Genomic DNA, 10,841 nt, shown 5'->3' on the forward strand with positions numbered 1-10,841 from the left:
ATTTGTGGTGCAGGAAATATATTACTACCTGTAATAAATCTGCAGTTTGTAGCTTTTATAAAAAAATTGTTTTTCCATTTTATTTTTTAAAACAATGTTGTGACAGTATAATATGAGGCAGACATGAAAAAATGAATCTCCTCCACCTCCTCCCTGAGTTACTACTGTCATCTGAAGAAACACACCGCTCCCGGCCAGAAATGACCAATCAGAGCCAGGAGGAGGGTCTTAGTGCTGTCAATCAACCACATGTACGCGCTGCTGAGTGTGCTAATGGTGGACAAAGAACTTACAGTTACAGGAAAACCGTTTATCTGCTGTCATTGTTGGAAATGCTATACAGCGTTAGCATCGCAACAGGCTATGTTGTGGTGAAGCAGCAACAGAGCAAAGAAGGTGGGAAGGTGAGCATGAGAGTGATTGACAGCACTGAAACCCTCCTCCAGGCTCTGATTGGTTGTGTCTAACTGAGTGGTATATTCCTGCAGTTTGTACTGGGAGCACTGGGAGAAAGCAAACATTTTTTTTTTTTTACAGATTATTTACCTTATATTAAACTGTCACGCCATGGTGACAGTTTCAACAAATATGTAAAAAACCTTTTTATTTATTTTTTTAATAAAAACTACATACTGTGCAGCTTTAGGAAGTTGTTTTTTCTAACGGTTGTGCCAATAATTGTAGGACTGGATATAGATTTGGTTGTTTTTCTAGGAATTGTAAAATTTGTGGTGCAGAAAACATGTTGCTAATCTTTAATAAATCTGGTCTCGTTTGCAGCAGTGTGTGCTTCATCCACTGCGGCGAATCATGAGTGGGAGAAAAGCCCTGAACCAGTGAGGATCATCCACATCCCAGCCCAACCAGTCACCACAACCTCAAATCCCATCAAGACCGTGAAGGTAATGAGATATTTGCATAATTACGTCACTGACGCCGACTCGATGTTGAACTGTTGTTCAGTTGTAAGTTGCTGTAATGACCCAGTTTATGTCTTCAGCCTGCAGGATCGACTTTGGGTTTCACGGTCAACGGTCGGCCGATCCACCTGCCGCCTGGAGGTCAGTCCGACCGGGTCACACTGGTTCAGGGTTCTACATTATTCTGTTACAGTTTACTTTTATTTCATTTTGACTTTTTGTTTGTCTAGTTCAATTAGTTTTATTTAGTCTTTAAAAGTGTGTTTCCCAGTTTATATTAGTTAAATATTGTTTACTTCAGTTTGTGTAAGTTTAGTTGTAGTTGTTAACTTTTTTATTCCGTGGTTAATTTTCAAGTGCAGAATTAAAATGTTATGATTATGTATGCATTGATTGGATAATAAAAACTCAACAGAAAATACTACAGCCAGCTTTAAATGTAGACAATGTTCCCTGACCTACTTTTCTTTGTTTTGGTATGTCATTGACTTTTAAATATAGAAATATACAAATTAACAGTTCATTCACATCAGCCTTGTTTAGTCCACTTTAATTAAACTCTAATTTGTTTATCTAGAAAGTTTGAAACTCTGATGTGGACCAAAAAAGTGAACCCAGACCCATTGAATCAATTAATTACTGAAATGCATCAACAGAGCATCTCTGTAGTGAACACTTGATTATTTGTAGCCCAGTATGTATCTGCAGCTAAAAAGATACATCTGACATCAACATATGTAAAGCTCTGTCCTCCAAAAACAGGGAGAGGACTACAACGCAAGGAATTCTGGGTAAATGCAGCCAAAACAAACACTCAAATCTAGTGCTACCAGGAGAAATGGCTCATGGTCTTTTACCAAAAGAAAAGAGGAATCCTGCAACCATTAAAATCTGACTCTACTCGATTGTTTTTGTTTACATTTTTTGAAGAAGGAAGTTGCGCTCATGTCTTCTGAGGTTTTCATGTCAGTTTCTTCAGTGGTTCTTGGTGCAGCGCAGGCGAGGAGGGGAACAGGTTAATCAATTTGTTAGGTTTGTTTGACGCACTGCAGCAGCTGAAAACGTAACAAATGTTGAAATTTTGATCCTCAATCAAACCAAATCCCCCAGACCAGCAGAAAACACAGGTAGTAGTGCAGCTCAGCTCCTTCAATCACTAAAACTTTTCCGTCTGTCCTGCAGGTGGCGGTGCAGAGCTGAAGCTTCGCTCTCACCCTGGAGGCTCAGCCAGCGGCTTCACTTCGATCCAGATCCCCGTCACTCTGACCCTCAGCAGTCCTCAGGGGACTCGCTACATTTCCACCTCAGCCTCCCTGACGGCCTCCTCTTCCTCCTCCTCCTCCTCTTCCTCCTCCGCTCCTCCTCCTGCTGCTGCTTCGTGTCTCTCAGCGCTTGAACCCATCCCCATCATCACAGGTTCTCACCTCATCCACGTCTGGAATCACCTGGCTGTGTTTGACCTTTGACCCGACTGTCTTCTCTGGTGCAGGTATTGTCTCGGGTGAGGCGGCCGAGAAGGTTCTGAACGACCACAGCGTGAGGCTCAACTCCAGCTCTCAGAAGACAAAAAAAGCTCAGCCGGCTGCTGGAGCCCCGAAACCGAAGAGACCCCGACCCAGCAGGATCGCAGCGCCCGACAAGCTGCTGCGAAAAGGTTCCAGCTTGTTTCAGGACTTCTGCTGCTTTTCTGCTTCTGCGTTGATCATCTGCTCCTGTCACTCAGATTTATCAGTGGCTTATTGAACTGTTAGCTTTAGCGATGCGCAATAAAGCAGCACTAACATCGGTATCGGCCGACGTCAGTCATTTTGTAACATATTTGCATCGGTTCAATATTTATTTTCATCGTTTGCTGTTTGTTTCTGCTGCAGTGTTCATGTCAGGCTGCAGATAATGATTAATAACAATTAATTTAGCTATCAGTTAGTATATTGATTATTCTGACGATTAATTAGACAGAAAAATTGGCACATCCTGCATATTTTTCCTATAAACCTTTTTATACAGTATTAAAAATACAAATAATTCAATTAATCTTTAAATCAGAAAATAAACATTTAATTGTCTAAACTGTAACAACATATCATTCCTTAAGTGAACACTTGATTATTTGTTGCATCTGCAACAAATCAATACTTTTAACATCAATATTTGTAAAGTTTTGCTCTTTCTGCTTCACTTATCAATACAATGTAGTGATGATTTATTTGATTAACCAATCAATAATTGGACAGTAAAAGATAGGAGATTTTTTTTTTACAGAATCTGAACCAAGTGAAGTTAAAAACTCCACTTAAAGAAAACGCATTTATGCACTGAGATGTTTTTTATCTTAAATGAAAAATGTAAATATTTTTGTGCAGTTTTTGTTTAATTACTGCTCTGAATATGTTTTTTTTTTCAGCAAATCGTCTTTTTTTGGAGTAATAGATTTAACGACTAATTCGTGACTAAATTAGTTTACCATTTCGTCAATAATCAATTTATCACGAATAATCAATTATTATTTATTTATTTGCATCTTTTAACATATTCCTAATTTTGTATACAAAAGGCTTAAGTAGCAAAGTAAAACATTTGCAGAATGGGCCAAATTTTTTATCTGATTACTCGATTAATCGTCAGAATAATTGATTAATAAATAATCATTAGTTCCAGCTCTAATCGAAATGAAGCTCTGTCTCCTTTGATGATTGAGACTCTTTTTAAAAAAAAATATATTTTTGTTATTTTCTCTCCTCAGGTGAGATTGGTGCTGCCACTCCGCCCGACTGTCAGATCTGTAACTCTCAGTACAAACTCATCACCGAGCTGCGAGGCTTCATGTGTGTAAGTAACGACGTTTTCACACTCTACGCGTCATTTCACCTACCCTGATCTAACCGACGGCGTTCCTCCTCTTCCTGCTGCTGCAGATGTGCAGCCTTGCAATCGCTGAAGCTCTGGTGAATCTGAGAAGGCAGAGGATCAAACGTCGCAGGAGGGAGAGAGAACGAAGAAAAGCCTGGAGGTTCAGCAAGGCGCCTCCGGTTTCCCACAGAGACTCTCCGGTGCAACCAGTTCTGTCTCCTGTGAGTTTAAACTTCAGTCCCAGTTTAAATCCCCTCTGAACCAACATGACTGGACATAACTAATTAGAATTTAAAGTTTATTGGTCTCTGAGAATGTGTTCTTGCATTATTATACAATTACCACAATAATACTTGAAAATTGTCTCAAAACAACAATATAATCATTTATTGAAATAACTTCAGGGACTATTTATTATCTAGCAAAATTTGCTATTGTTACAGGTGTAAATGTGTGTTATTTTGGATATTTAAAATGTTTTCCATTTCCAATGTGGAGAGTTCATTACAAAATTAAAGTTTCTTGGTCTTTTAGAGGACAAATTGAAATTATAAAGTTATTGAAGTATTTGAAAATCAATCGATAAACAACAATATCGTTTATTGTAGCAACTTCTGGGACTATCGTCTCTGTAATTATTGTGATAAGCAATAAATGATATTGTTGTTTTGAGACCATTTTCAACTAACATAATGGTAATAATGCTGGGACAAATTATCAAAGGAAAACCTAAAATTTTAATGAACATGTAACACTAAAACTTGAAAATATTTTGAAATATCCAAAATAAATAAACAAAGCAACAGAAACATGAAATAAAATTCATTATAAAGTCTCTGTAAACAGAATTGTCCTTCATAAATGGCCGTTGCACCAGACTGAAGACTTTTATCATCCAGTTTTTGTTAGAAAAAGAGCAAAACGATAAATCATGACTTTGTTTTAATTCATCCTGCGATAACCTCCTTCGTTTTGTCTCCTGAAGATTAAAGCCATCACTCCTCCACGGAGGATTCCTAAATATTCTGGAGACGTCCAGTCGGAGGAGCTCAGCAGCCCCACGTCTCCAAACCTCAGCCCCCCAACGCTGGAGAAGTTCCTACCAGTAGACTATCCTCCCAGCAAACTGGTGATAATGGTGGAGGACTTCTTCTATGGTCGCGCCCCTGGATGCAGCACGGATAAAGACAGCCTGGACGAGAAGTTCGGCGGGGTTTTCCACTGCATCCACTGCTCAGCCGTTCTCAGCAACAACATCCAGTGAGACTTTTCACTTTGAGTCGATTCGCTTTCGCTGAATAAAACGCTAATTCTCGTTGTTCTGCTGTTTGTGTTGCAGGTTGATGGACCACATGCAGCAACACGTCTCCATGTTGTCTCAGGAAGACGGACATGTTGACAGTGTGTCCACCTGTCCCCACTGTTTCCGTCATTATCCGTCTCCGTTCAGCTTGCAGAGCCACATAAAAGACGTTCACAGCCAGAGCGACTCAGCAGGTCTACCATTATAACTACAGATATTTTTATAATTTTTTCTGCATTTATATTTGACTCGTATTAATTCATATTCTCCAAAGTTATTGTAGATAGTTTTGGAGTAGCTGTGTTGTCATTGAGAGTCTTTTCTTTTTCAAATTTGTTTAAGTTTTCTGATGTGTTCCTATTGTTAACTCGTGTTTGCTTCACATATTTGACTCATTTTTATTATTATATCCTTTATTTCTCCAGCAACATTGTATTGTTGTAATGACTTGATATTAGATTATTCCAAACCTAGAAACATTACTTTCAAGTTAGTCTTGTCTCATTTCAAGACAAGACTATATTTGAACCAGAAACTAAACAAAAATACTTAAAGATTTAAGTAGATTTTGTGTTTTTGCAGTGAACCAATTAAATCAGAAGTCAGCCAATCAGAAAACTGGCAGCTCAGACTGTTGACCAACCAAAGTTGTTGTGTTTTCAACAGTTTTTAAAAAAATTTTTTATGAACACATTTAGGTTAAAATGTGTCCAAAAGGAACTAATAAGTCTGGAAATGTGAACATGTTAAGTGTTATTTTTACCTTAAATGTGTTTGAACCTTGATAAAACGGCTCAGTTTGCCACAGCTTGTAGAGAAAAATGATTTCCAGAGCCGTTAAGAAAACATGGGTAAACAAAACCCACCTTCTCCAGGTACCTTGGTTGGTTTACGCTGCAAAAACACAAAGTCTTAACAAGTATTTTTGTCTAGTTTCTAGTGAAAATATCTTAATACACTTGAAATAAGACAAAAATAATTTACAAGCAACTTTTCAGCAAGATATAGGTGATCATTCTCAGTATTAATGAAAAAGTATTAGTTCCACTGGCAGGTTGTAACATTGGGAAAATGTCTTGTTATAAGTGAATTAATCTGCTAGTGGAACTCTAACTGGGTTGCTAGGTAACGGGTTTGGCTTGATTGGGGTTGCTAGGTAACGGCTCATTGGCAGTTGATCCAATGTAACTAGTACTTTTCTTTTATCAATATTAATGGATTGTTGACTTAAAGCAAGCTCCTATTTCTTGCTGAAAGTTGGTTCTAAGTTGGTTCTGTCTTATAAACAAAAGACAAAATAAACAGTCGGGTTGCAAGAACCTAACCTGCTGTTTTTCTTGAGAAGAACACCTACTGACTCTTTGTGATGATTTGTTTCCTGCTTCAGTGATATGTAAGATCTGTGAGCTGGCGTTCGACAACGAACCTGCCCTCCTCTGTCACATGAAGAGCACCCACAAACCCGGAGAGATGCCCTACGCCTGTCAGGTGTTTTTCTGCTCAGACTCCTCTTCATCCGCCTCCTCTTGGTCCGCCAGGTAAATCTGATCTCTGCTTTGTGTCTGCAGGTGTGCGAGTTTCGGTCGTCCTTCTACTCCGAGGCCTGGTCTCACTTCAGAGAGGTTCACTGTGACACCAGGGAGCTGCTGTGTCAGTACTGCCTCAGAGTTCTGCACAGCAACAGCTGCTACCAGCAGCACGTTGCCCGCCATCAGGTAGACCGCTGCAGCTGGTTAACGCTGTGCAGCCTGGAGAACGGATTAAATAATCCTGCGTTTGTTTACAGAAGAAACAGACACTCAGCTGTGATAAGTGTCGCCTTCACTTTCTGTACGTTAGAGAGCGCGCCGAGCACAAAGCGCTCCATCATAAAACTCATGTCACTCCGCCCCAGCTGAGCGGACTGAAACCTGGAACCAAGGTAGGCCTCATGTCTGCACAGTCTGCTCTGAATCTGTCAAATCAACATTAAAAAAGAGAACAAAATTCAATTCAAATTCAAAAATACCTTTTTAATCCCAAAGAGAAATAATCTAAAATAAATAAATGAATGGCTGTGAGTCTGGGTTTTCCCTGTGCCATCAGCTCGCTCTGAAGCACCTTGACAGAAAACCGTCAGCTCTGGAGTAATTTCAACAAGATTTAATTTAAATAAAAAACTCATATTTACATTTTTCTCTGCTAAAAACATTTAAGTTTGTCCCATAAATTGGTTTGCAAATGAATTTTTTGCATCAATAGTGACCTGTTATGCTTCTTTGAACATGTTAGCATGTCTCTACGACCAATAGAAAACATTACAGTTTTATCTCTTAGATAATGAGATTTCCATCTGCTCAGTTCTGCCTATTTTGAGCTCCTTTCAGAATGTCGGGGCCTCTGTCACTTTAAATTCTAATAAGCTGCTGCTGGCTACGCCTCCCCCAGTCAATGTTTACACTCATACCTGAAAATTACTGCAAACAGATGCAAATTATGCAGCTAATGCATCTTTGAAAAGCATTAGTGGAGCCTTCTGCACAACCAACAACAATTCAGCAAGTGGTTAACGTCGTATACAGCAGTAAGTTCAGGTGACATGTGAGTCCATTAGTCCGTTCGTTTATCTGTTTGTCCTTTTGTACATTTATCAATACATGTTTGTTCCTTCAACTGCAAATTCATCGACAATTTAAGCTTCCTATTTAAATTCAGCTGTAGAAATATCTCACATGAATTAGCAATAAAAGTTTTGTGTTGGTACTTTAAAAATAGGCCATAAAAATTGTAGAAATTGTAGAAAATAATAATCTGGAAAAGTTTGGAAAACAGTTGGAACCCAGTGGATGATTTGAGACAGCTGAACAAAAACATTTTTCAGCCTAAATGTGTCACACTGAGAGTCTTGACGGAGCAGCAAGTTTAATGTTTATGATTTTCACAAAAAATTCTCTAAATTGAGTTTGCAGTTTGTTAGTTTTAAGGTTGGTGAATAAACTTAAACTTTGCATCATGACGTTTCTGTTCCTCCTGCAGGTAACAGTCAGGATGTATTCTATAATTGGATCTGAGAGGAAGGAGGAACTGGACAAAGTTTATATTCCCTCAAAGGTTAGATTTTTATTCAAAGACCATGCATCACATGCAGCAGTTTTTCTGCCATCTTTACTTTAATTTCTGTTTTTCAGGTGGTCGATGTGGCTCCTCCTCTCCTCGCACAGGAAGGTACCAAACAGAGACCGGTTGAGCCTTTGGGTTCGCTTCTGTCTGGTTTGAGCGCCGACAGGTAGGATTACGAAACTCCGTCTCTTCTTTAAGACAAAGTAAAAACAAATCAAACAACAGAAAATCTGGATTCAACAATGTAAAATAAATTGAATTGTGATTTATTTGTTTTACCAAAATAACAGCTCAGAGTTGCATCTTGATTTATTTTCCTGAAGGGAACTTTTATTGATTTGCCCTCATTTGGTTTTAATCTGATTTAGTTTTTTAGCCACTGTGACATTGTATTTGTCCTAACATAGAGACTAAAATAGGCCTGTATATGATTCAAAAACATTAATCAAAACATAACGTTTCCCTTAATCCTGTAAAGAGTTCCTTGTAGTTATTATTGTTTTTGTAGCTTTAATTTTAAGGCCTTAAACTGCATCTTGTGAATAAAATAAGCCTTGAATCGATGCATCAACCATCTTTTGTTTATTATAAAACAGTCAAAAAGCAGGAAGTTGTTTAAAGGAGCCAGTCGTGTTCCTTCTGTCAGTATTTTTTAAAACACACGACTCTTTTGACTCATTCCCGTGTGAAGTCTAACATCTTCCCGGGTCCACAGAGTGTTATTGTTTTTAAAATCCCCCAACAGCTGCACCGTTTACATTTCTCAAATTAATGATGAACTGCTCCCAACGTAAACAACACAAACCTGTGATTAATAACTGTGGAAGGTTCTTGTTGGGTTTATAAACACTGTTTTAATTTACATCCATGCAGAAAAAGACAAATTACACAAAGTTTGATTTGTGTTTTATTGTATTTATTCCACTCACTGAAGCACGGATGTCGAAATTGTATATATTGGTTTTTTTTCTTTTTAAGGTCTCACAGCTCCTAAAGCTGAGAAGTTAAGTTTATTTTATGTCCACATAGATCACTTGAATGGAATAAAAACTTAATGCAAAAGAATAAATCTTTGGGGGGTTTTTTTCTCCACTGGTTTCACAAACCCAGCCGGTGTTTTGAAGAATCAGTTCTTGCAACAGATTCAGCCTCCTCTGTTTACCTGCTTGTCTCTGTCAAGAAAAACAAGAAGGGACTTTTCTTGGAGTGTTTTTGCAGAAAAAATAAATATCTTTTTTTCTTTTCAGGTGATAAAATGATCAAATTAAGTCCAGAATCTTTAAAAATCTGTTTTGTGTTCCTTTAATGTAGCAGCAAACTGAAATCGGATACCTGCCTGGGTAGGCGGCCATGTTTTCTTCCAACTGTTACACTGTAAAGACACAGAGGAGGTGTCTTACTGTTTGCTTGGTGGAAAATGACAATAAGCTATAAAAACATGTTCAAAAAGCAACTGAAAAATAGTTGTTTTTTAAAGCAGTTTTGCCGCCCCGTCACAGTGGCGCCCTGGACAAACCGTGGACAAATTTCTAATATGGCCAGCCATATTAGAAATTAACTACTGAATCTGTCAGTGTTGATGCTGAAATCTGCTGTAATATAAAATAATTTCGTTTGAACGCTTGAAGTGAACATTAGAAAACATTGAGCTGAAACAGATTAATTTAGAACCAGACTGAAGCTCAGAATCGTCTTTCTTCTCTTTTTGTTTCAGCGACTTTGACCCGTCTCAGCGCTGCGTCGAATGCCTGAAGACAGTCCCGGACCTGGAGATCCATTTCCCAACACGAGTTCACTGCTCCTTCTGCAAGTTCGCCACATGTTGCTCCAACTCCTACGCCAACCACATGATCAAGTATGTGTGCACTTGACCTCTGACCCCGTCCAGCATTCATTCTTCAGAGGACAAACACTCAAGCCCTTTCACAAGTCGAAACCATGTCCTGAGATGTTACAAAACTCTTCTGCACTTATTTTGTCAGATTTCCAGCTTTTGCAGAGACTTACCGATTCTCCATGTCTCTCCTGTGGAGTGGGAGTCTTAACATGACATACTTCTACCTCCTCTGCCCTCCATCTTGTTTTGTTGTTCTTCTCCTCCTAAACAGTCTCGTTTGTATTCAGTAAAAACCTTTTTTGTAAAAATCGAAGTTTTTACAAAAGCAAATACTTTGCTTTTGGGGTGAACGATTATTATAATAGTCACCAACTAGTTTAGTAATTGATTTACCATTAGAAAAGACAATTTGCTGAAAAAGTAACACTCAGAGATATAAACTTTGTATTTAAACTGAAAATATATTTGTAAATAAGTGCTATTTACAAAGATGAAATGCTATGTTATTGCATTTTGGCAGTTTAGTTTATTTTCCTATTTAAAAAGGAATTGTTTATTTGCATTGTTTAATGGATTTCTAATATTGTATAAAAATGGCTTAGGTGAAAATCTGCAGAATGTGCCAGTTTTTAATCTGATTAATCGTCAAAATAATTGGTAGAACAATCAATTACTAAACTAATTTAGTTGCGTCTCTTGTGTGAATATTTTAGTACATTTCAAATATTCAATATTAACTTTTGAGCAAGAAACAGAAGGTGGTTTTAAGTAAATGAATCCTTAATATGGATGAAAGTGTACTAATTTCACTACAGATAATTTCCCTTATTTC

Source organism: Gambusia affinis, linkage group LG14, assembly GCF_019740435.1.
Source record: "Gambusia affinis linkage group LG14, SWU_Gaff_1.0, whole genome shotgun sequence".
NCBI lineage: Eukaryota > Metazoa > Chordata > Actinopteri > Cyprinodontiformes > Poeciliidae > Gambusia > Gambusia affinis.